The 26,693-nt window shown below is 39.2% G+C and overlaps 1 protein-coding gene across 2 annotated transcripts in view; it reads left to right on the top strand.

Annotated features, from left to right (window-relative positions):
* The window catches only part of LOC124551366 (collagenase-like), a 183,521-nt gene that overhangs the window by 80,392 nt on the left and 76,436 nt on the right, over positions 1–26,693 (top strand). The gene's annotated exons all lie outside the window — the stretch shown is intronic.

The raw sequence follows: 26,693 nt of genomic DNA, 5'->3' as shown, positions 1-26,693 counted from the left end.
TTACAGATTTCAGGTAAGACAGGACTTATTATATTTGAACAAATCTCTACCACTGTATTGGAAACACCATGAAAATCAGATGAGATTTAGTTTTAGAGGCAATATATAATTTCATAAATCTTGGAATGAGAAGCTGGTGATACATTCATATGACTGAATTTTGTGATGATTTATTTTTCAACAGACTGCTGTGATTTTACACTTCAACTGTTTTTCTCTATTTTCTCTACTATATTTAAGACATGATTATTAGAGAGATATTTGTTACCTGTGACTCATCACTTACAGCCCTTCCATTCAGTTCAGTTGTGATGTTACCCTATCTATGGGTGGTTGTCCTGTCCCTCATTTCACCACATTACATGTAGTATTCAGTCTGTTGTCACAGTTAAATGTTTCTGAAATTATGTACATGTTCCCTGACTTTTTAATATCTTTTCTTAGTAATTTTCAGTATTTAGCAGTTTACAACTACTGCAGCATCTTTCTTTCTTCCTCCGCACAGATGGGTATATTTACTTTTTCCTTTCACAAGGTACTTTAACCCATTTAATGAAATGTGTTATTTTATATAACTGTTTAATATCCTTTCTGATTAGCTTATGTGAAGAGCTATTTTCAGTTATTTATTATATCAGGCAATAACTATTATTTCACCATAAATTTCAACATGGGTAATTTCCTGTATTGAGTTATTTATTTTATCATGTAACAGAATAAATTTTATGTTAACAATTACGTAATCATAAATTTCGTCATGGGATTTTTCTTGTAAGCTATTCTTAAAAACATTAGTCTTGTAGTCATTAATTATTGTAACTAATTTCGACTCAGACATAACACTAATGTGCTCTCTTATTTGGCCTAACTAAGTGTGTACCATGATCAGAGAGAGGATTTGTTCTTGGGTAAACAGTTATTTTCTTGATTTGAGTTTCATGAAAGAAAACATTGTCAATTAGCATCCCAGAATGCTTTAGAAAATCTATACTGAAGTAACCACAGTTTAGTAGCTGCCTGATTCTGTCTGACAGATAGCATAGTAAAGAATCCAGATTCATCATCATCATCATCAGTGTTCTGGCCTAACGCAGGTCTCTTTGCAGTCGTGTCATATGCTACCCTCATATACTCTGATATCTTGTGTGCCTTCTTCTTCTTCTTCTTAGATCCACCGTTGGTTCCACAGGACCAATCACTAAACAATCTCTTGTTTTCCACTGTCCCAACCAATTGTGTTTTCTCCTCCTGTTTACTTTAAAATTTCTCTCTCCTCCCCCACTCATCTCAACACATCCTCATTTCTCACTTTTTCTATCCATTTTATCTCTTCCATCATCCTTCAAATTTACGTTTCAAATGCTTCTAATCTTCTTTCATCCTTTTTCCTCAGTGTCCATGTCTCAGCTCAATATAATGACACACTCGCATCAAACACTTCACTAGTATCTTCCTCAGCTCTGTGTCCATGCAGTCACATAGAAGCCTCTTCTTCCTATCAAATGTCTCCTTGGCAACTACTATATATGTTGTTGTTGTTGTTGTTGTTGTGGTCTTCAGTCCTGAAACTGGTTTGATGCACCTCTCCACGCTACTCTATCCTGTGCAAGCTTCTTCATCTCCCAGTACTTACTGCACCCTACTTCCTGCTGAATCTGTTTAGTGTATTCATCTACTGGTCTCACTCTACGATTTTTACCCTCCACGCTGCCCTCCAATGCTAAATTTGTGATCCCTCGATGCCTCAGAACATGTCCTACCAACCGGTCCCTTCTTCTTGTGAAGTTGTGCCACAAACTCCTCTTCTCCCCAGTTATATTCAATACCTCCTCATTAGTTATGTTATCTAGCCATCTAATCTTCAGCATTCTCCTGTCGCACCACATTGAGAAAGCTTCTATTCTCATCTTGTCCAAACTAATTATCGTCCATGTTTCACTTCCGTACATGGCTACACTCCATACAAATACTTTCAGAAATGACTTCCTGACACTTAAATCTATACTCGATATTAACAAATTTCTCTTCTCCAGAAACTCATTTTTGCCATTGCCAGTCTACATTTTATATCTTCTCTACTTCGACCATTATCAGTTATTTTGCTCCCCAAATAGGTAAACTCCTTTACTACTTTAAGTGTCTCATTTCCTAATCTAATTCCCTCAGCATCACCCGACTTAATTCGACTAGATTTCATTATCCTCGTTATGCTTTTGTTGATGTTCATCTCATATCCTCCTTTCAAGACACTGTCCATTCCGTTCAACCGCTCTTCCAAGTCCTTTGCTGTCTCTAATACAATTACAGTGTCATCGGCGAACCTCCATAGATTTTAATACCTATTCCAAATTTTTCTTTTGTTTTGTTTACTGCTTGCTCAATATACAGATTGAATAACATCAGGGAGAGGCTAAAAGACTGTCTCACTCCCTTCCCAACCACTGCTTCCCTTTCATGCTCCTCAACTCTTCTAACTGCCATCTGGTTTCAGTACAAATTGTAAGTATCCTTTCGCTCCCTGTATTTTATCACTGCCACCTTTAGAATTTGAAAGAGAGTGTTCCGGTCAACATTGTCAAATGCTAGAAACGTAGGTTTGCCTTTCCTTAATCTTTTTTCTAAGATAAGTCGTAAGGTCAGTATTGCCTCACATGTTCCAGTATCTCTATGGAATGCAAACTGATCTTCCCCGAGGTCGGCTTCTATCAGTTTTTCCAGTCATCTGCAAAGAATTCGCGTTAGTATTTTGCGGCTGTGACTTATTAAACTGATAGTTCGGTAATTTTCACATCTATCAACACCTGCTTTCTTTGGGATTGGAATTATTGTATTCTTCTTGAAGTCTGAGGGTATTTCGCCTGTGTCATACATATTGCTCACCAGATGGTAGAGTTTTGTCAGGACTGGCTCTCGCAAGGTTATCAGTGGTTCTAATGGAAAGTTGTCTACTCCCAGGGCCTTGTTTCGACTCAGGTCTTTCACTGCTCTGTCAAACTCTTCACGCAGTATCGTATTTCCCTTTTCATGTTCATCTACATCCTCTTCCATTTCCATCATATTGTCCTCAAGAACATCGCCCCTGTATAGACCCTCTATTTACTCCTTCCACCTTTGTGCTTTCCCTTCTTCGCTTAGAACTGGGTTTCCATCTGAGCTCTTGATATTCGTACAAGTGGTTCTCTTTTCTCCAAAGGTCTCTTTAATTTTCCTGTAGGCAGTATCTATCCCACCACTAGTGATATGTGCCTCTACATCCTTACATTTGTCCTCTAGCCATCACTGCTTAGCCATTTTGCACTTCCTGTCGATCTCATTTTAGAGACATTTGTATTCCTTTTTGCCTGCTTCATTTACTGCATTTTTATATTTTCTCCTTTCATCAATTAAATTCAATATTTCTTCTGTTACCCAAGGATTTCTACTAGCCCTCGCATTTTTACCTACTTGATCCTCTGCTGCCTTCACTACTTCATCCCTCGAAGCTACCCATTCTTCTTCTACTGTATTTCTTTCCCCCATTCCTGTCAAATGTTCCCTTACACTGTCCCTGAAACTTTGTACAACCTCTGGTTTAGTCAATTTATCTAGGTCCCATCTCCTTAAATTCCCACCTTTGTGCTGTTTCTTCAGTTTTAATCTACAATTCATAATCAATAGCTTGTGGTCAGAGTCCACATCTGCCCCTGGAAATGTCTTACAATTTTAAACCTGGTTCCTAAATCTCTGTCTTGCCATTATATTATCTATCTGATACCTTCTAGTTTCTGCAGGATTCTTCCATGTATACCACCTTCTTTTATGATTCTTAAACCAAGGGCTAACTATGATTAAGTTATGCTGTGTGCAAAATACTACCAGACGCCTTTCTCTTTCATTTCTTACCCCCAGTCCATATTCACCTACTATGTTTCCTTCTCTCCCTTTTCCTACTCTCGAATTACAGTCACCCATGACTATTAAATTTTCGTCTCCCTTCACTACCTGAATAATTTCTTCTATCTCATCATACATTTCATCAATTTCTTCATCATCTGCAGTGCTAGTTGGCATATAAACTTGTACCACTGTAGTAGGGGTAGGCTTGGTACCTATCTTGGCCACAATAATGTATTCACTATGCTGTTTGTAGTAGCTTACCCGCACTCTTAGTTTTTTATTCATTGTTAAACCTACTCCTGCATTATCCCTATTTGATTATTTATTTATAACCCTGTATTCACCTGACCACTAATTCCCACTATATCTAACTTCAACCTATCCATTTCCCTTTTTAAATTTTCTAATCCAGTTAAGGGATCTGACATTCCACACTCCGATCCGTAGAACGCCAGTTTTCTTTCTCCTGATAATGATGTCCTCTTGAGTAGTCCCTGCCTGGAGATCCGACTGGGGGACTATTTTACCTCTGGAATATTTTACCCAAGAGGACACCATCATCATCTTACCCCACCTTTATTGCATCATATGTCTTCTGTAATTATGCCTTCTCCAAGATATTTGAAAGCACTATTGGCTTCTGTATCTCCCCAACTATGTTGTTGCTAAGGCTACTACTGTAAAATGAACAGAAAAATAATTTCTTGCTCTTATCATCGTGCATTTTTTCTTATTAATTCTTATTCTGAATTCCTCACAGGTCTTATTTAAATCTTTTATCATTCCTGTAATAGTTCTGTCTATCTCTGCCAATAACACCACATCACCTGCAAATTGAATGCAAATTATCCTTCTACCACCAACACGCAATCATCTTTTTTCGTTTCAAACATTCCTGAATAACATGCTCCAAATATATGTTAAACAATATTGAAGAGAGACAACAGCTGTGCAACCCTCCCCATCCAACTGTGCTTTCCTCTATCACCACATCCCCAATCTGTGCTCATATTTTCTGTATTAGATATAAATTATCAGCCATTAATCCCTCCAGCCGACTTCATTCTTCCATGGAATGTTAATGAATTTATTCCCCCCTACTCTGTCATAGGATTACTCCAAGTCAACGAAAACAGTATAAATGTCTTTCTACGTTCAGCATATTTTTCATGTATAATTCTCAACAGTCCATTTGCATGTATTGTACCTTCCGCTCTTCTAAATTAATACTCTTTCTCTGTGATACTTTATTCCAGTCTCCCATAGAGTCTTCTATTTATCACCCTTAGTAGAACTTTTTCTGCATGAGAAATCAAACGTATGATTCTAAAATAACCACATTTCCTGGCAAAGTGTTTTCCCTCAATCGGTCTCATTATTGTCAAGAGAAGGTTATCTAGCCATTCACATTTTTCCTGTATCTTATTACATTGATAAGTTAACTCTTTCACACCCCTACTGCCAAGACTGTTAAACAACTCTGCTGGTAATCCATCAGTTCCATTTGTTTTGATTCTTCTCCAAAGCCTGTTTTACTTCTCCTTCCAAGATGCAGTATTCTTTGTCCTCATCTACAACTCTCATCTCCACTTCTAATTCAGTATCGTTTGGTTTTTGATCAGTCTCATTTAGGCACTCTACATTTGCTTGTCATCTTCTCAGCACTTCATCCAGTTTATGTACCATTGTACCATCACTTCTTTCTACTTCCGTACTTGTCCTGCTTTACTTTGATTCAGAGACTATGCCAGCAGCTAATCTATACACTGTTCCATATCTTACTTATTATTCTAGTTTCTCTTCTTAATTCATTGTTGAGATTTCTGTCCATTCTTTCCCCTTATTCAATTAATATTATCATCCATTTTGTTCTCCGTTCAGTCTCGTCCAGCACTGAGTTGCTACCCACTCTTAACATTATTCTCTCAGACTCCCTCACCTTTACAACTTCTTCAGAAGTTACCTTAAGCTTTTGGGTTACCCTCTTCCATTTCTCGTTCCTAATCTCTTCATTTGAAGAGATTGCGAAGTGCTATTGAACTATGAAATAAATTTTCCTCAGCTCAAGAGTCACAACTGATGTAATCTTGATATACTGTTCTCTCCACAGTAGACATAGAAAACATTCAATCTTGGCACAGTAAAGCGCAATGCTGTCCGTAAAATAGCTTCGTACATATAACATCTGTAGATTAGTTGATAAATTAATAACCTTGCCAATGTTCAGTGAAAATTTTGGATGTTGGCTCAGAAGTGTGCAATGCTGCCCACATTGAAGCTGGCACAAACATTACCACTTATAATATTTCTCTGACTCTGATTGAAAAATAATCTCTTTAAAAAAATTCATTGGGTTCAAATAAATGCGACATAGGAGAGGAAGAGGTACTGATAAGGAGATATCCTAAGACCAAATGCTTCAGTTAGAAAACTGTACTTAAAATAAATTTTCGCCTTTACAAAATCTGAAATGAAACATTTCACATTAACTTTAAAATCAGTGAACTTCACAACTGTTCTACAATTCTCATGTACTGTCGTAATTAAAAGCACTTGGATTGTTACATGACAAAAAGTCTGACATTGTTTGACAAAAAAGATTCCAAAATTTATCTTCTCATTATCGGGATTACTAAACACACAAAATGTTACAAATCGGGTATATATAATCAACCTATACATTAAACATGATGGAAAATACATCATTCCTACATTCAAGGGTCAGTATTGTAAAATTCAGCTAAATCCACACATACTTAGAACTAAATATACAAAATTTCATTAACTTACAAATTCGTTCCAGTTGCTTTCACATTGAGTTACAGTATCAATTCATTATTCTTCTCTAATTGCCACAGACTGTGGTCAGTATTGTTAAGAATCAGTATTACTTACATTCTTGGTAATTTTATAGCCATTCATTACATCATTTTATAAAAACTGTATTATGCTGCATCCTTAGACCAACATCTAAATATTCCCAGCTAGCCACTAGCTTTAAGTCTTACATTGTACCTATGACAGAGTGCTCTCAATAGCCATTTGACATAAATGTTTACACCAGCTCCTCATAAAATGTCATGAAACTTAGAATGCTGTCTCTCAATGGCCTTTTTTATGCAATATTGGCTTCAGGTGGCCTTCTACTTGCAATACATACAAATAAAATTAAAGCAATAACAGCCCTCAGTCGCAAAAATAAAGCCTAGGATTCAGCCACTGCTAAGAGTGCCTTCATCATAAATAAAACATTTAAACTGACCTATAACATAAGTACAAAGTTTTAGGAAACATGGTTTTTAAGTGTAAGTACAGACTAGCAGTATAAAAAGAACAGAGTATAAAATAAATATCAAGCGATACAGCTATAGTCACAAAATTTTAAAATAGAAAACATAGAAGGCAAGCCACTATGGCCTGCTGACACACATCGAGCTTCAGTAGCATCAGGCTGAGGTTCTCGCATTTGCAATTGTGGACAGGTGATCATTATACCAAAAGTGTCATCTAGTAGCTGCAAATACATACGGGCTACTTATGATTCAAAATATAGATAGACGAATATTGTGATGAACATTATGTAACACATGGAGTAAGAGTCAAGGAAGCTGAGTAATTCAGTGAGTAGAAAAACGGTATAACATGAAATGTAGTTAATATAAACCATTAATGAACAAAAATTACATATTGACTGAGATAGAAAAAATATTTCGGTACCTGTACGAAGGAACACGAAATCAAATGTAAAGTTGTAACACTATCGACCTTTTGAGAGTCGAGAGACTTTGCACAAAGGAAGCAAAAAATGAGACTTGTACAGTATGCAGTGTATAAGAGGGTCTGCAGAAGACAATATTCTTTGACTGTGTGAAGTTTAAGTTTATATGTAATTAACAAATGTTTATAATGTTATGTAAGTAACAATAAGTACCTTTTATTTAACTATGTATTATTGTTTGTAAAGTGAAGTCAACTCCAGCACAGGGCTCAGGCTAAATATAGTTGAAAACCAGTAGGGATCTACCGACGTTCCGGAAGGTCGGAAAAGGTGGAGTTTTTTTGCCGCTAACAGAAGCAGTTTGGAGAGGGGAGAAGTGGAGGGAGTCAGACAGGGGCAAGACACTGTGGAGGAAGGTGGCGAAAGCTGATGGCGCGCTGTACACCGCAGTATTGTTTAAACAAAGCTAAAGTTTAACCGCTTAATAGCTGTGAGTGAAGGGGAAGTGCTAAGGTACAAATTTGCAACGCTTTAGAGCAGATATAAAATTACGTTTGCAACGAGTGTTCGTTGCTCGATGTGAAATGGTCTAAGCCTTCTAAGGCATCCATTACTTAGACTGACACAGATCCCCAGGAAAGTCAAACTAATTTACGACGGTATAAGTCGCATTATTCGACGCCATGAAGACTAGTAATAATCTCCATCGTTGCAAATGGTACGTGCCTTCAAAGCACCTAAATCTTCAGCAACTGTACTCACAACGACACTATTGAAATTAACCGTCCATAGTTCTGTATACGAGCTGTGTTGACAAGTTTTTGCGTGTTCAATAATCGTTTAAATGTTTTTTACACTAAACTAGACATTTAATATAAAGTGTTCCATGTAGGGATCCTTTACTATAGTGAAGAGAACGAAACCGAGAATCCATTGGTGAGAAACATTGTGGCGCAGTTGAGTGTTTACTTGCAATGTAAATGTGAAGAATTGCAGATTGCCTTAAAAGAAAGTAAAGTAAATAGCAATTCTAACTAGTGTTTTTGGGATCTTCTGTCAAAGAAACTACATAAAGTATTTCAATAAAACTGAGAAAAACCAAGTATAAAAAACCTTTTACAATCATTTCGATTTCGATACTAACAAAGGTATCGTAAAATGTTTCTTGTGTATAATACATGTTTTCAGAGGCAGTGTTGCTGATCTTACCTTCTGAAACGTAAGTAGGCATTATTGTCGTTCAGGCATTGTTTTCATGGACCAAAACTTCCGAAGTGTGTGTTTGTGTGTGTGTGTGTGTGTGTGAGAGAGAGCAATTCTGAAAGCAGTCTACGTGCATTAGCCTGGTCCTTCAGTGATAGAAATAATTAAAAGAGAAAAAGTTTTAATAAGAACCAAAATAAAGACCAAATTTTGTGAATTTGTTGAATAATGTCAATCGATTCGTAATATTGGCTGGCGACCGTGTTTTTCAGTATTATTAACACTCACAAGATGTAGTTTGACGAAAAAGAAAAGCTGCAACCAAGACTATACGATAACGTCACATTTGACCGAGCTTTATCCGTTATGTGGCATCTAAGGCCACTAGCGATTGTTAAGGACGTAGCTGTGTTTAAGTGCTTCAATTACCGAAGCTAGGATAACATCTTAAGTACTAAACATAATTGCTGGAGTGGAAACCGTGAGTGTTGTAAGTGGCCTTTAGACAGGATTAGAACATTTACTATGTCTACATACTATCGTTATATATGTGTTAAAGTGATAGAACAGCACTTACATTGCCATGCTATCGTTATAAAGTAACCGCTTCATACCATTGAAGAACCTTTTATTACGTAATCGTAGCTGCTCATTAAGAATGAGTCCATCTTTTCGAGAAAGATGTTTAAAAGTTTCTAATTTTTCGAGAACACCTAATCTATGCCCTTTCTTCTCAGTGTGCAAAACGTTGGTATCGTGAAAAGCTTTAGGCTCGTGGCCTGTAATCAGAAGATGGTCGGCAAAAGACGAATTTTGGGTGCTAGTATAATTTTTTCTTAAAAAATGTTCTTTTTATCTGGCTGTAAAGTCACGTCCTGTTTGTCCTATGTAGTAAGAACAGCAGGTGTCGCAAATAATCTTGTAGACTCCAGAGTTTTCCAAAGGGAAACGGGTCGATTTTAAATTACGAATACAATTTTGTTTCAGACTATTATTCGTTAAAAAGGTGTCATTACAGTTGTATTTCTTACGAAGAAGGCGTTGAATCTCAGAGGAGATGGGTCGCAAGAAAGGAATAGAAAAAACTTCTTCTTTCGGCTGGACTTAATGATAGGGGTGCCTAGTGTACTAACTCTTTTAACAGTTTTCTTTTTAAGGATGTTATCCACTATGGCAGGTTCGTATTCATTATTAACTACTGATTAAATTAATTTTTCGAGAGAGGAATAGAAGTAGCTCTGTGAACAGCGTTTCTATGAGATTGTGGGTGCATAGAAGAGGCAGGTAAGATCTGATCGGTAAATCTATCTTTAAGAAAAATATTCAATGAGTATTTATTTTTCTCTACTGTAAGCGTCTAGTCAAGAAAATTCAATTGACGGGCCTCGTTTTCGAGTTTGCTGATGAAGGATATTTCCTCGTGAAGTTCACTGAAGAGATTGAAAATACGCTCAATGCCTTCAACAGGTCCTTTGTTAATGACGAAAATATCATCGACATATCTGAAATAGGGGAGAGTGCCTAGCGCTGTAGCTGAAAAACAGTTGAAGAACTGTTCTAGAGAGTTAATGAAAACGGCAGCAAGGATATCAGCTAACGGATTTCCCATAGCAGGACCGTCGGATAGCTGATACAATTTTTCATTGAATTCAGAATAGTTGTATTTGACTATGACTGTAATTGGATTCATAAAGCCAGTGGTTTGTTCTTCTGAAAGTTCTTTATTGAAATGACGTAAATTTTTTTCTACTATTGTAAGCATTACTTGTACTGGAATGTTTGCATAGTGATTTTTGATATCTAGTGAAAACAACTTGGTATCAGGGCTGCATTCTAAATCTTTTAATTTATGGACTAAGGTGTGACTATTGCACACTGAGAAGAAAGGGCGTAGATTAGATGTTCTCGAAGAATCAGAAATTATTAAACATCTCTATCGAAATGATGGCCTCAGTCTTAATGAGCAGCTACTATTACATAATAAAAGCTTCTTCAACGGTATGAAGCCATTACTTGATATTTGATTTCGTATTCCGTCGCGCAGTTACCGAAATATTTTTTTCTATCTAAGTCGATTCATAATTTTTTGTTCATTAAATGGTTTGTATTAACTACATTTCATGTTATACCGTTTTTCTACCCACTGAGTCATTCAGCTCCCTTTGTAATTCTGTAATGGCGTTTTCAGTCTTTAAACTGTACTTCTAAGCTCTTATGTGCACAAATTGTTACCATGTCTGCTGCTGCCAGATAAAATATTGCCTCTTACTTCATGTGTTACATAATGTTCATCACAATATTCGTCTGTCTATATTTTGAATGTTGGGTAGCCTGTATGTATTTGTGGCTGCTAGATGGCAGTTTTGATATAATGTTCACCTGCCCGCAGTTGCTAACGTGGGTGCCTCAGTCTGATGCTACCGCAGCTCGATGTGAGTCAGCAGCCCATAGTGGCTAGCCTTCTTTGTTTTCTATTTTAAAATTTTGTGAGTAAAGCTTTATTGCTTGATATTTATTTTATGCTTGACATGTAGTACTATGCCATTTCTTTTTATACTGATTGTCAGTACTTACAGCTAAAAAACGTTTCCTAAGTCTTTGCACTCATGCTATAGACCAGTGTAAATGTTTTATTGCTGATGAAGGCATCCTTAGTAGAGGCCGAAACCTAGGCCAAAAAGACGTCATTTTTGTGACCATGGGCCGTTATTTCTTTTGTTTTACTTTGTAATGGTTCCTCTCAATGCAGCCATGTTTAAAACTTTAATAGAAGCAAATCTTAATTTTTTAAAGAATCGTATAGAAAATATCTATCAGAGGCTTAAATTTGCCTTTCTACATGAATAAAGGCTGGTCTTGCGGCCTAGTACATGAAATACATGCAAATCTTAATATATAAAACAACTGAATAGAAAATATCAATCAGAGGCTCCACATGGCCTTATTACACACATTAATGCTGATCTTAGCTAGTAAACGTTTGGGGCTCCAAGTGGCCTAGTTTTACATATGATAAATATGAAAGCTAACAAAGTGTCATAAAATATCATTAACTATGACATTCAGAGGCCTATGCATAATTCATAATCAAAGTACATAACTCGATATGGCTTTCACAAGAACAATGTGCAGTATTATATGGAAATATGGCTCTGTATGGCCTGTATGAGTACATATTAGACAAATAGAAACATAGAATCAAAGTATGGTATCCTGTTTGTAAAGACCCAATACTTATAGGTTGTGTAGCACCCTCAGGGCTTCATAAATTTCAGTCTAGTAAATGAACTATATCTCTAACAGTGGGCATTGCTGTAGGGAAAGATATGGGAAAGATTGATAAGGGCAGTGCAATTTGTCTCTAAAGGAAATGATTAACAGTCAGTTGTCATTCATCTTGAGTCAAGAAGTGCTATGACCAAAGAAAAGAAGAATATGATTATGATATATGCAAGCATAAAGACAGGAGTACTAACTGCAATTTAGTTTATTGACTAGGTAAATGTAAGATATCACAGTAAATTATGAGATAAATACGCAAAGATGAAAGTGAATTGCAGAAATAGTGGATCTGGGAAATGTGGTTATTAATCTGGAAAGAAAACGGCAGTCATGATTGCTAACATAAGAAGGCAGTAGCATACGCAATCTCTCTCCCACAAACACCTCCGATCATATGGCACAAAGTAAGACAGGTTTTCCTAGAAAAAAGTCAATATACATGAAAGACATATTAACATCATACAATATTATTATACAAGAATGATCAACATGTCAATATAATCCTCATTATTGTAGTGCAGTTAGGATATGAACACTCATTAAACATCAGAATTCCGTCATTATTCCGTATAAGTTGGTGCACTCATTAAATATTCTAGTAATACTCTTATATCTAAGAGAAGAGGCAGAGAAAAATTTCCTTAATCCTAAATCCTTATAGGCAATCTGCCTAATTTACCTAGTACACTAACAGGAAAACATTTGTAAAGGGCTGCCAGGAAACAGTGTGAGGAGTGTCAATGGTATTTAGTATTCTGCATAAGTTGCTTATGTCATGCTTTCTATATAATGTATTTCACACTTTCATATGCTTCTATTTACAAGCATAATGCCTGGTTTGGGTACAATGAGACTTCAGTAGATTTCTTCTGCAAGATAAAGAAAATTGATGAGCATATGCAATGGACATGTGTTACAGAGTACAAAGCTTTCTTGAGTCTACATAGGTGAAAGGAAGTAAAATACTGACATCATCAAGTACAGGAGATATATCACATTAGAACACAAGATTGGGCATAAATGAAACATGGCAACATTATAATGTACAAAGAGTGACTAACCTAACAAAAATGTAATAACAATTCATCAGACAAAAACATAAATATCAGTAGTAATACTATCTTGCATATGGTGTGCAATAATGGCAAAGTGGAGTAGCATAGCATCACAAAAGAAACACATTACACGGCATCAGCAAAGTCATAATAGCATCAGTGATAAATGAAGATATATAGAGGCTATATAGCAAAGGACAAAATTCTTATTATGAAGAAAAAAACGTTTGAATTACCGTTTGCAATGGTCAGACTATGCAAGGGATGTAATCTGCTGGACACATACAAGAAAAATGGTGTCTCTTTCAGCTGTCGTTTTCATGCACATGCATATGGAAACAGAAAAATGTGCAAGGCCGAAACTTACGGTATGAGAACCGACCTGAAAGACTCTCTCTACTGGGCATGTAAGCACCTAATAAAATGGTGAATAAAATGGTGAATAACCGAGGAATCATGAAAAAATGTACCTATAGAATTTGTATAAGCATAGGAAGTCTGGCAAGTAAAAGATTGTGTTTTATGGATATGTAGACTTGAATGTGGAACTAAAATGAGCATAAGTTGAGATGCACTGGTAATGAAATAACGACTTCTGCAAGACAAGTATAAGTATGACATAAAAAGTAAAACTACTATCATAGCCACAGAGTGACTATTTTAAATATCATAGATTTCATAAAGTGAAAGACTGGCAGAGCTGTCGCCTAGTGTAACGGTCTTTATATATATTTTGTGTTTATTTGTTTGTGTCATGCAAATTTACTGCATGATGAGTTGTTAAGGTGATGGTGTGGCTAATCAGTTTTACTGCAATTCAAAAAAATTAAACAACTTAATCTGGAAAATCTGTATACAATGCCTATAATGAAATCAATCCCTCTCAAATTTACCCAGTCTAGGGAGCACTGAGTTCTATGGCCCTGTACAAAAAACTGACAAAATTCCTTGTGCTGATAAACAAAATGAAGTTTCCTCAGCTCTAGAGCCACACCAGATGTAATCTTGGTATACTGTTCTCTCCACAGTAGGCATAGAAAATATCCAAACTTGGCACAGCAAAGTGCAATGCCAGCCATGAAATATTGTCATAGAAATAATATCGGTAGACTGGTTGATAAATGAATAACCTTGCAAATGTTCAGTGAAAATACTGGATATTGGCTCAGCGCTGTGCAATGCTGCCAGCATTGAAGCTGTTACAAACATTTAGACTTTTCTGACTCTGGCACATTAATATTTCTCTGACTCTGATTGAAATATGATTTTCTTAAAAAATATTCATTGGTTTCAAACAAACATGACATAGGACAGGAAGAGGTACTGATAAGGAGATATCCTAAGACCAAATGCTTTGGTAGAAAACTGTATTGAAAATAAAGTTTCTCCTCCACAAAATCTGAGATGAAACATTTTTACATTAACTTCCAAATGAGTTAACTTCTCAGCTGTTCTACAATTCTAACTTACTGTCGTAGTTAAAAGCACTTGGATCGTTAGATGACAAAAAGTCTGACATTGTTTGACAAACAAGGTTCTAGAATTTAACTTCTCTGTATCAGGATTACTAAACACACAAAATATTACAAATCGCGTGTACCTAATCAACCTATACATTAAACCTGATGGAAAATATCTGGCTCCTACATTCAGGGATCAGTATTGTAAAATTCATCTAAATCCACACTGCGTTGTTGCATACTTAGAACTAAATTTCATTACCTTACAAATCTGTTCCAGTTGCTTTCACTTTGAGTTAGAGTATCAGTTCATAACTCTTCTGTAATTGCCATGGTCAGAGGTCAATAGTTACAGTATCAATTCATTACTCTTCTGTAATTACTATGGTCAGTGGTCAATAGGTACAGTATCAATTCATTACTCTTCTGTAATTGCCATGGACAATGGTCAATGTTGTTAACAATCAGTATTAATTCCATTCTTGATGGTCTTATAGCCATTCATCACTTCATTTTATAAAAACTGTATTTGCTGCATCCATAGGCCAACAACTAAATTCTTCCAGCTAGCCACTAGCTGTAAGTCTTACATCCTACTTATGACAGAGTGGTTCAGTGGTGTCAAAAATACAATCTCTTCTACATGTGACAATCGTTTCAGGTCATTCTTCGTGAATTGTATTACAAAACTGGTCTCCACGTACAAGCGGACCCCTCACGATCTCATCATTAGTCTCTCATCTACGAACTCCACTTTCAATAATTTTTCATCAGATGTTTCCCTATCATTATTGCCACACCATAGCTGCCACTCTTCTCCTTCCCTGAGTAAAACATTTTACACTCTCCATTATACACTTCTTCCTTACTTCCACCTCTCATCTTCCAGTCACTTTCCCTTCTTTTCCCTCTCCTGCCACTGTGTTCAAATCCCCTATTATGATGATCCTGGCATTTCTTTTTTTTCTTTAACCACAATTTTATCAACATTTGCATTATAGTAGTGTACTTTCCCATCAGTGTGATGACATGTAGGCACATGTGTATGTATTAAAATGACATCAGTCTTGTCACCTCTTAAGCTCATCATCACCAGTGTTTTATCCATGTACTCCAGTTTCAGTAATTCTTCATCAGTTCTTTTCCTATCACAACTGCCACACCATAGTTGCGGCTCTTCTCCCAAAATAAAACAATTTGTACTCTTCACTATCCAGTTATTGCTTATTCCCAACGTATCACTTCACATATACCTCATGTATGTAGTCTATTCTTCATCATTCCCTGTTCAGCTTGCCTACAACAGCGTGAGTACATTTCATGTTCCAATCATTAACCTCCCTTCCCTCTTCCTACTCTGTTTCCTCTTTCCATCTTCATCTATTTCTCATTTGCGCCCTTTCCTTGGGTCTTCTATCCCATTTCGAGGGAGATGTGTTTTCTAACTCAGCACCCTTACCTTCTTACTTTAGTCTTTCTAGATCAAATTTCTCACACTGTTTTCGTCCTCTTATTATTTTCAATCTTATTTGCAAATTAGTACCACCAATCTGTGATCCAAATCTGTGTCTGCTCTAGCATTTTTAATGCAGATTTTTCACCTAATCTGCATTATAGTATAATTAATTTGCTATCTTTCTTCATTTGACCTTGCTATCGATGTATATTTCGTTTTCTGTATTGTTCAAACGATGTTTTTCCAATCATAAGAGAATTTTCTCTTGAGAGATTAACCAGCCCTTCACCCCTGTCATTCCTATTTCCTAATCCAAATCTTCCAAGCACTCCTTCTACTTTTCCCTCTCCTTCCACTGCATTCAAATCCACATCACAATTTTTTCTTCTTTATGCAGTACTTCTTCAGTCTTTTCACAATAGTCCTTTAATACCCCACCATCGTTTTCACTCAGTGGTACGCGTATTTGTATTAATACGACAACCCTCTTGTCTCCTCTTAATCTCATCATAATCAGTCTTTCATCTATGTACTCCACTTTCAACAGGTTGTTCATCAGTTGTTTTCCTATCATAAATGCCACTCCATAGTTTCCAGTCTTGTAGCTGCCTGAGAAAAATATTTTGTACTCTCCACTCGCCAATGTCATTTGAGATGTACCTAATACATCCCATCTATTCTTCATTATTTCCTGCTAGGCATTTTCCAGCTTGCCAGCCTACAATTGTGTGAGTATATTCCAAGTTCCAATCCTCAACGTCCCTTCCATGTTCCTACTCCGTCTTTTCTTTCTTTCTTCATCCTCCTCCTACACTTCTGTATTTATCTCAGTGTAAGCCCCTCCTGGAGAATCGATTGAGGGGAAGTTTTGCCTCTGAATTCTTAGACAACTAAAGCTACACTATGTTTCCCAAGGACAATAATATGGTAGTGTCCCATTCGTTACAACATAGCCATATGATTGCATGTGATTGTGCAGCCATGTTCAGCCACTTAATATGAACGCTACCTTGCTTGTAACCGTCTCTCTGAGAACAGACGCTAAAATTTTCTTCTTCTGTCTACGACGCCGTACCATCTTCTCCGACGTTAGAAACAGAAAAGGAAAGCAAAGACACCTTCATGCCTCGAAACCTAATACCTTTCGGGTCGAAAGACAAGAGTTGGCCAAGGGAGGCCGATGGAAAGGAAAACAGAAGAGCCCTCACACACGTAAGTGGAAGTAATGCAAGTCTTAGCTAAGGGGTGATGTAGGTGCCAAACCTTTAGGAGGACCTCAAAAACGTTTCAAAATCGCCCAGTTGGTACCTATATATAGTTACAATTAAAAGTGAACTATTTTTCAATATTAATTCACTACAAAATCTGATTAGCACAGCGTTTTTGAACTTGTGTTCTGCCTTAATATGTGTAACAACTCCTCCTTTTCCCGTATGAGTTGTGCATGAGTAAGACGTTAGAGTGCAATCTTTTGTACGCTTGATAACGCCGGAACTCAATATATTGTTGGCCCACTCTTAGCCTTGATGACAGCCTGCACTCTCAGAGGTATTCGTTCAGTTTCTGGAGGGTTTCTTGGGAAATGGCAGCCCATTCTTCACGGAGTGCTGCACTGAAGAGAGGTATCTATGTCGGTCGGTGAAGCCTGGCACGAATTCGGCGTGGACCAAACTTCTAACATAGAGCACGTGTTCGGACGTTACGCGTGATTGGTCCATCTGTGAGCCCTATCGTAGATGTGACGCATGGTGGATCTGCCTCCATACATCGGTCCGGATATATGTAGTGCGCGGCAGATCCACACGTGAACGTTATCCCGAATGTGTGTCGCAGCATTGTCTGGTGTTGAAATTACTGTAAAATTGCTAAATCAACTGGAATGCTTATTATTAGAGTACATTGATGATGTCTTTTTCACCCCATCCGTCCACTGGTACACTGTTGGTTACCACATAATGATTGACTGACATCGCTTGTTTGAGTTGGAGAAAGGGTTTTGGTGGATGAATAGCACCGAAACAGCGATCGCGTACATGACTGCAATGTGTGGAATCAGTCGAAACGGAATTCAGGACATTCAGCTATTCTGTCACTGCGACAGATGAGTTTAAATGTAGAGATCATCAGTCAATTTCGGACCTCAGTTTGGAAATTCCCCACAACGCCGCCAAACTCTTCCAGTTTCCTTATGTTGAAACTGTCTATTATTTAAAATCATCCAGTGTGTGTAGTGTGTTATGGTAGCCAGATTAACAAGATGATTTTCACAATGCGACATCTAGTTTTCTGCGAGAGGCAATGGATCAGAAAGTAATAATGTCAGTTTAGAACCTGACAGTGATCTCGACGTCGTGACGGAAAACAAGATATATGGCAGTGTACGAAGCATGTTACAACAGGAAAAAAAAAGAAATGTTTCAAATAACCCCACAGTGCCACAGGGAGCATCTCTTGTGACTTACAGTATGGTCTGTGGGATACAGTCATCCTCCTAGAGCACAGGTGATGAAACTTCAAACTGGTCTGTCAAGTGGAGCAATAGCTGTGTATTTAATAGGATCGTCACATGTGCTCGATGCCAGCAGGCATGTGGTATTCGTTTTCGATATATGGGAGGAGAGAGATGCGGTAAAAACCTTAACGAATTCTCTAACAGATAAAGTTAGTGGAGCTTTTATAGTTCGTAATTTTTCTCTGGTGTATGGAATAGAATAATGATGATAGATGTTGGGGTGATAGACGTGAATGGGCCCTGAGGGACATGGATCTACAGAACCTGCTTGTGCTTTGGAGAATGCAGTAGCAAAATCCGCGTCCTTCCCCAGTTCCCGTTCTGTCTTTTATACTACCTAGTGTTGCAGGAGCAAGCTTCAATTCCGTCGAATGGACAAAACTCAGTTCTGTAGCAGTAACTCAGCTTCGCCTGTTTCTACACGGGTTGCAGGAGAGGGTAGACATCATTTCCTCTAACCCCTACTCAGTTCCAACTTACATTGGAATGATCATGTGCCCAAAGGTGTAGGAATGGTAGCGCAGAGTCTGAGGGGGCAGTTGCAGGATGCATAGGGGCTATCTTAAACGAGGAAGGACTTTTACTATAGCAGGTAGGTTCGAGAAAGGTGACTCATTTCGAAATATGAGAGTGACAGAAATATGGATCACTAGTGGCTGTAACCATTAAAAGACTTCTCCATAGGATCCAATGCAAGTATTTGCTTGAATGGGAGGGACTTGATTCCTGATCCCAGACGGCATTTCTAGCAGATAGCGTAGCACTAGAGATCTGAAAAGCTAGTGCACATTTCTTATGACCCCAATCATCACACCATCTACTGTTTGTGATCCTTCTCAATCTAAGATTGCCTATAGCCCAGTGGATATATCATCAACCCTATGACATGGCATCAAGACAGAATGCGGTACAAATACTGGAGAAATATCTAGCATTGGCGGCGTGAGGGGGTTGCAGATACTATTTCATACCTTGCTCCTTAGCCGAATCGTTTTCAAAATTCGGTAATTTTATCAGGAGGGTGCGCCATTGGCGGTGTGTAACCACACTGCTGGTGTGATAATATACACTCCGGCAGTCACCATCTATATTCAATGTCACGGTATTTGTCTGAGAAAACCACATCATTCTTAGCTAATGCCATACATGGATTTATAAAGCTGGTATAGGGTTTAACATGGATACTTGTGTGCACCTGTAGAACCATGACCGCTTGTGATGGTAATATGTTTGTGTCTTTTTTTTAACATATAGCTGTTTGTAAGACGATTACGCCTCCCTTTCTAAGACATGGTGGTAGCACTTGCAAGAAAAACTTATGAGACATGTCCACCCATCGTTGATTTTAGGTCAGTATTATTTCCTATCACCATAAACTGGTTATTGTATTATACTTAGTAGTAGGGGCTGCAAGATAGGTTTGCCTTGAGCATCTAGCATAAAGTGTGTGTTCGTGTTACAACATGTGCAAAGGAAATGACTATGTCCAGTTGTAAGGAAAGTATGGATTTGACGTGGAGTACTGTGACAGCTAATCATAAGAATGGTGCCAATATTTCTGTTTCCAGAGCCACCACCGTCAGCAGGGCGTATTTTCGATACTTCACTCATTGTCGAATGTCATTCAACTGATACTTCAATGGTAACATTGAACTCAAAGTACAGTGATAAAATATATATGTGACTGGTTTTGTAGGATGATTCTGCCTATGCATGCCTATCATGAAGTGCCAGTGACGGGAATTATTCACGTTTCCCATTGACGGTATGAACTACCCAAATTGAAGGGCCTGTTGGAGTGTAGGAATGTAGATGACTTAACCAGGTAGTCCTCTAGACGTCTGAATAGCGAACTAATACTTTGTATGTTCTGGACAGCTTTCGTGATCTCATGGAATTTTGAGAAGATTCAATATGAACTTCTATTTGCACTGGGCCATTATTACCACACATGTAAATTGTTCAGTTGTCTGCTTCTTCACATTTCGCGTCTTTATTTAGTTGAGAGAACATCGATTGTGGTGTATGCAACTAGCAGGTGGAAGACAGGTTTGCTGGTTCTGTACACATGAGAAACACGTTATTTGACTTTGTAAATTATAGGGATGATTTGGATTCTTAGATCACTGACATCGGTATGAGTGAGTGGAAAAATCAGTTTACTCCATTTTTCTTTTGTCAAGTTTTTTCATGTAAAGGTCTTCACAGATGGGGTAAGTTTCTAGTTACTCTATGGTTTACTGCACGCTCCACCTAGCTAAAGTTCTGGGTTTGTAGGGAAATAATTTCCAGTCTATATCTTCGGAATTATATCGTGTGGGCGATCGGTAGGTTACTATGGTGTGCTTGATATCGAGAATTACCATGAAAATCGTTTGATATTCTAGCAAGCCATTCGAAATTAGGTATCTTCTTGTAATCCCAGAGTCTGGAGATGGGTGTAGATAGCAAGCAGGCATGCAAATATGTTGGGGCCAGGAACAGTGACGCCTTTGTGCTGAGGGCTAACGACTCAGCCTTTGTACGACATTTTTCTCGGTATATGTATGAGCATCTGGTGGTAGAAAATCGAGCAAGCAAGCAGGCAGGTCCGGACCAGAAACAGTAACGAGTTTGTGTCGAGGGAGGAAATGAGGCCGAATTCGTAGAACAGTTCTGAGAGTGGTTTCGATCCACTTAGGATGCTCTTGTCACACATGGGGGGTGGATGCCCACCCGACCTCGTGGTAAATATCTAGTGCTGCGAGTATACCTACAGTGCATGTGCTTATGCTGTCTGACTTCGCTGTATATGTATGAATGATGTAACAGGGATGACTTTGTATGATGCAGGATACAAATTGTATGTTTACTAGATCTGCATGGTATGCAGTGATATATTGCTGGGTTGGAGATCGGTTTCACACTCTAATATTGAAGCTCCTGTCCTTAGTTGGATAGCGGTGTAATTGAGTTTTTTCTTATTAGACGATATGAAGGGCACTTTGCAAGGTATAATTGCAGTATGGATATATGCATAAAATAGCTTTTGCGGCTGGAAGTCTCATCTGCAAGAAAAAAAAAGAGCGGATGGTGCTTCCACATCGGCGGTATCGGTAATTCAGTGGGTAAATTCGATAAGAGCCAATCAAAAATCCCCTTTCAAGACATCCTTTGTGCTCTCATAGCGGTGAGAACGTCTGTGTATGTTGAAAGCAGGAAGGGTAAGACGTGACAATTGGTGTGCCATGTTAGGACCATCAGGAGGAATGCATTCGTCGGTATTCCGCGCTATTTTCGTAAACAGGATCTGTTAGGACAAGAATTTCCATGTGGAAAAGCTGAGACATCGTAAAACCTACTAACAAGCGACCATTAGCTATTTCTGGGACACTATACAATTTCCGAGAGGTTGACTTATCTCTTATTTTCATAGCAGGTGGCATCAGTATAACATTGAGAACCTTTCAGATGGTGAGTAACCACGCAGACATTTCACGGTGAGGTGTCAGTCATGCTGGGGCAGATAAGCACGGCTGGACGCAGCTCATATGTTCCGCTAGGATTGGTAGGGAGAAAGCAGCCTGTGCTGTACTGGAACAGATTTCTATAGCGCGATCTGTGACATCATTATCCACAGGTATAGCATCAGCAATGGTAAACACACATGCTGCCCAGAGGGGGTTTGAGTATGGATCAGTGTGAGTGGGCCTTGGAGTTTTGTGGCGAGGTGGACAGAGGTGTATGCTGTACCTCATGTGATGGGCCAGGATGTGATGGCAGAGGAGGAGTCACTGCAGAATCAGACCACTGTCAGCAGCCTGGTTGCGGCAGCCCTAATCTGCTAGCCTGAGGGAGGGCGACCCACAGATGCCAGAGCGATGCTGTGGCAGCCACAGCTGGGGTACGGTTGGGGCTGGGGGCAATGGCGGAGGCGGCAACAGCAGCAGCAGCGAGGACGGCGCCAGTGACGGCGCTGGGTGTCGAGTGGCAGCATGTTTTTTTTACTAGCGATATTTTGTTTAAACTGTATTCCATCGATTTCACTGACCAATAGGATGCTGCTAATTAAAAAAAACTACCGAATGCATTTGAAAAATATCGATTTATTTAATTTGCATAATTTTTTTATATCAAAGTGGTGTTAGTGGTACCATAGTTAAGGGAGGGTGTGTGTGAGTGGGTGACATAGTACAGAAGAGCATAAGTGCAGAACACTAGGCTAATTTGCATAATTTTTATGTAAAATGCAGTACAATAGTTTCAGGGGGTGGGTGACAAAGAAGAATGCGCCCGAAATGGCGTTCAGAATCATGTGAAATTCGAAAAGTGTAGCAGAAAATTGTGGAATGACATAACTGATTACTTAATTTGGTGCAAAGGCGGTATATTTGTTTAAGGAAATGATGGTGACATGTAAAACAGCTTAACAGAACAATTGGTTAAGTGCCGACAAAGGGCCAAACATTAGGTTAAGGTACCCAGAATATTGTGCTGAACATTAGGTTATGCAACATGCTTGCTCCATGTAATTACTTCTTACAAGACCTACATGTTTCCAAACAGGAGAGAATGATAAGCAAGAGAAATCCAACCCCCACAAACTAATTTTTTTCAAAAATGAACAATATACCCCTGAATTTCCTGTGATGAGACCCTTCCTCTCCACCATCAGACCGCCATCTTGGATTACATCATGAAGGGACGACAGGGCCCTCTGGTTGTAGTACTGTGTACTAGGCCCAGATCTCGTGGCGAACACACTGTTTCCTGCCATTTTCCCCCACCCCAGACCACAATCTTGGATTAAATCATGGAATAAATGACAGCACCCTCTGGTGTCAGTGCTGTGTACTAGGTCAGTTGGACTCCAGGCCTTGTGATTAATGCACTGGATGGAAGTGCTGCCTCTAATTGTTTAAATGAAGACTGAAAGTCCAGCACAGTTGAGTTCTCTTCCCACCATTTCCTAGGAAGCGGTGGTGGTTGGATGAGTTAGGTTAGGGGAGGTAGCTCAAGTACCCGCACATTCCTGCCTTTTCTTTGGTTAGTAGAGATAGCCCAAGTGGCCTTTCTTTACCACCAAAATTCAAATTTCCATCCAATCCCTAGGAAGATGTGGCTGTCGGATGACTTAGGTTAGTGGAGGTAGCCAAAGTGACCTATTTTTTCTCCATTTTCTTAGGTTAATAGAGGTAGCATTGTCCTTACGGAATTTTAACTTCCCACCAAGAGGATGTGACACTTTCCTGCCATAGAGGTTAATCAATCGATCAATTTAGTAAAGCATAAATCAAATTGACAAGAGTGAGAGGGGAACCTATTCCAATGACTCACACCTAAAAGTGCACCTGTAGCAGCGAGGGGGGGGGGGAGGGGAGTTGGAGGAGGGGGAGTGAGTGAGGGAACAATAGGATAATTGCCTGTCAATCAAAGGAGAACAATACGTTTAGTACCTGTCAATCGAAGGAGAACAGTAGGTTGCCCCTGAGTGCATACCTGCCCCTGATGTAGGCAACCTGCACTAAAAAAACCTACTCTCTACTGTCTTCAAGCTTCACTTTTTTGCTTATTGCTGGCTTGCTACCTGAGCTCTTGATGTTCATACAGTTGCTTCTCTTTTGTCCAAAGGTTTCTTTAATTTTCTTATACATTACATTTTTATTTTCCATATACAACAACAACGGCCTTGCCGCAGTGGATACACCAGTTCCCATGAGATCACCGAAGTTAAGCGCTGTCGCATGTGGTCGGCACTTGGATGGGTGGCCATCCAGGCCGCCATGCGCTGTGGCCATTTTTCAGGGTGCACTCAGCATCGCGATGCCAATTGAGGAGCTACTCGAGCGAATAGTAGCGACTTCGCTCAAGAATACCATCTTATGACCGCGAGAGCGGTGTACTGACGCCCTGCCCCTCCTATCCGCTTCCTCCACCAAGGATGACACGGCTGTCGGATGGTCCCGGTAGGCCACTCGTGGCCTGTCTGATGATCCCGGTAGGCCACTCGTGGCCTGAAGACGGAGCGCCTATACAACAACAATTATAAAAATCCTGTATTTCCACGAAGACCTGACTTGCCTTTCTGCACATTGTATGTAGAAGGTAAAGAAATGTGACAAAGGCAAAATGGTAGGCTTTAAAAAAAATACACATTGATCTAATTTTTGGTATCTAACGTTCCATAAATACTGCTTATCTACTTTAAGTAATTGCTACAGCAATTTTCACTCGTTGGATCATTGTTCATCCAGCATAGAAATCATTGTATCACTATACAGTGATCGACCAGAACATTGCGACCACCGGCCTTCTACCAATATGAACCCATCCAGGCTGTAGTAGCGTCACCTGGCAGGGAATAACTGCTAGTCAGACACACGCACCATACATGTAGTATTAGTGAGCATGCTGTCTGTCTGTAGAATGCAGAAAATACACAATCTATCTGAGTTTGACCGAGGACAGATAGTAATTGCTTGGACTGTCAGCACGAACATCTCGGAAACTGCAAGAAATTCGAGTGTTCGAGGAGTGCTGTTGTGTCTTCACCAACAGGCGAAACCAAGGAAAAACCAGTTGCAGACATGGTGGGGCTGGTGGCCACTCCTCGTTATAGATGTCGGATGTCGTAGGCGGGGTAGACTGGTAAAACAGGACAGGCTTCCAGTGGAAATAACATGAGACTTTAACGCTGCTCAGTGCACCACACACTCCTGACGAAGGGCCTCCATAGCTGTCGATCCATGAATGTGTCGATGTTAACACCCCGACATTGGCAACTACGACTGAAATGGGCATGTGACCATCGGCACTGGACGTTCACGTAGTGGTAGAGCGTCGCTTGGCCTTATGAATCCCAATACTTCTGCGTTATTCCGATTGGAGGGCGCGAATCGGTCGTCTTCCTGGGCAACTCCTCCTTGACCCCTGTACTGCGGGATGGAGGCAAGCAGGCTCCATTATGCTCTGGGGAACATTCACGTTGGCACTAATGGGTGCAGTGGAGCTCGTGCGAGGCACATTGACTGCCAAGGAGTGTCGTCCATTGGTTGCAGACCGTGTGCATCACTACACGACGAAGGCATTTTTCAACAATATAATGCGCCATGCCACGAGGCCAGGAGAGTGATGGAGTGCTTCGAGGAACACAGTGGCTCGTCAGATCTGAACCCGATCGAACACATCTGGGATGTGACTCAACGTGATGAAGAACTCATCGCCCCCTCCCCAGAATTTACAGGAATTAGGAGACTTGTGCGTGCAGGTGTGGTGGCAGCTCCGTGCAGCGACCTACCTAGGCCTCGTATCTTCCAGGCCACGACACGTCGCCGCCGTTATCCCTGTCAAAGGTGGACATACTGTTTACTAGGTAGGTGGACATAATGTTCTGACCAATGCATACTGCATTTTTTCTGGCCTTTTGTAAATGGCTTTTATGTGGTTAACATCTATGAACAAAAGTGTGGTAGAAATGGACAGCGGTGGTAAACATTAGTGTTCGTTCATTATGATTTTAATGACTTCTCTGTTAGAGAAACGTAGCTGCACCTTTACTGGCATATATAACTACTAACAAAAAGGGTTATAAATAACTAATTTATCGTGCATTTATTAAATTGTAGTAAGAAACTTAATATTCAAAAGTATTTATTTTATTGTTCCTCAAAAAATTTCTACCTACTCGTACAAGCAGCACAGCACACTGTCACAATAATCCATCTCTAGTAACAGAAAACGGCTAGGGTTAGCAAAGACAACTTTCATTTTATCTGAAGCTGCTTGTTTTAGAACACTCCTTTTTTTTCACTGTTGTATTTTTGATCAGACGTAAATTACTTACAGTGTCAAGAGGAATAACATCTTAGTTCCTCAGTTCATTTAAGGTAAGTGTTGCAAATGTCATGTAACTTGCTGCGAACTAATATGTATATACATGATAATAAAATGTAGTATGTTTCACTGCGGTGTCGTCCGCAGCTCGTGGTCTAGTGGCTAGCGTTGCTGCCTCTGGATCACAGGGTCCCGGATTCGATTCCTGGACGGAATGGGGATTTTCTCTGCTTAGGGACTGGCTGTTTGTATTGTCCTCATCATTTTGTCATCATTATCGGCATTCGTGGCAGTGGCTAGATTGGACTGCGAAAAAACT

The sequence above is a fragment of the Schistocerca americana genome, chromosome 9 (genome assembly GCF_021461395.2).
Source record: "Schistocerca americana isolate TAMUIC-IGC-003095 chromosome 9, iqSchAmer2.1, whole genome shotgun sequence".
NCBI lineage: Eukaryota > Metazoa > Arthropoda > Insecta > Orthoptera > Acrididae > Schistocerca > Schistocerca americana.
This window is presented reverse-complemented; position numbering and strand designations above follow the sequence as displayed.